Below are 1,394 nucleotides of genomic sequence, written 5' to 3' on the forward strand. Positions count from 1 at the left end.
AAAGTTTAACGATTTTGACATCAGCCGTTTGTTTACATTTCTTTGTTGTTTACAATTTGTTGGCGGCTTTTTACTGCAATTTTCTTCATTTTCGCCTGCGACAACGTGTGTATACATAAGATATAAGCATAATTTAACACAACGGCATGATTTATAGAAGAATTTGCATAATAAATATGACTATTCATGCGTTCAACAATTTTGCGGTTTTCTTCGTTCTCTTCGTTGTTTACTTCTTACAACAAATATGGCGTCGAGATTTCGACAGCTAGAAAATAACTTTTTTCTTTCTTTCCTTCCCGCGTGATCTTGTGTTCATCGTTCATGGCTGATTCAAGTGTTTATTTCGTTTGTTATTAGTTAAGCCAAAAGATAATAACACATACTTTTACTCAACTGGGAGGTAAATATTTGTTAATCATATTAGATTTTATTAACATATCTCTGTCATTTTGATAAAGCCACTTAAGTTAAAGTCAAATTTATTTTGGATTAAAAAATAATGAGTCCCTCCAAGAATTGTATATTTTTATTGAGCTTATGTTAAAACAACATCGTGAGCTGTATATATATGCCTATTTAATAGTTAAAATATTGTTTGGGAACCCAATAAAATATTGCTTTCAAGAGCAAATTGTCTAACTAGGGATAATTTGTTTTATCAAAATGCGCCCCACATAATCAATTATAAAGTATGCACCAAAATTAAAAAATTTGTATGGCATCCCTCGAGATCGTATCGCATAGAGCTAATAAAGGGTTCGTTTCCACTATCGGAAAACTTACAGTTTTTAGTGCAGAAAAAGCTATTTATGTTGCTACTTGGAGATTTCATTAATTTATACTAAAATTTAATGGGCTATAAAACTGGATGCTCAATAAACTGCAAAGCTGCAAAAGAGACCGTTCGAAAATGCATCATCAAACAATTTTTTTTCCACGAAAGAATAGCCCAGTGATGACAAAATTAATCATCAAAAGCACCCTGTGTGGAAAATAGTTTATTATCTCACACCACGTTGCACCCTGTCTTCAGTTTTTCTTCTCTTTTATGTTTACTTTTGTAATGTATTGGCCCAGTTGGAAATTCACTCCAGTTGGTTGACAGAACACGTCATCGTTGAGCTATGGAAAAACTAAAAATACAGATTGATAGTACTTTTTATTATATTTGGCGCAATTTAAAAGCAAAGAGATAAAAAATAAAATTTTTCGATATTTAAAACTATAACCGATTAAAAAGGTAATGATGTCAAAATAAAGCCAATTAATTTGTCTTTCCGTTGATATACAAAATGTATATGCTTGTTTATATATTTAAGCAAAAAATATTAAAAACAAAATAAAGTCATAATTTTTTCATAAAATAACCTTTCTTTGAGAAAAATACATAT

At 30.1% G+C, this 1,394-nt stretch overlaps 1 protein-coding gene across 1 annotated transcript in view; it reads left to right on the top strand.

Annotated features, from left to right (window-relative positions):
* The window catches only part of LOC118742667 (SH3 domain-containing protein Dlish), a 4,490-nt gene that overhangs the window by 636 nt on the left and 2,460 nt on the right, over positions 1 to 1,394 (top strand). The window lies entirely within an intron of this gene.

The sequence above is a fragment of the Rhagoletis pomonella genome, unplaced genomic scaffold (assembly GCF_013731165.1).
Source record: "Rhagoletis pomonella isolate Grant_MI unplaced genomic scaffold, Rhpom_1.0 Rhpom_scaffold_00007, whole genome shotgun sequence".
Lineage (NCBI taxonomy): Eukaryota > Metazoa > Arthropoda > Insecta > Diptera > Tephritidae > Rhagoletis > Rhagoletis pomonella.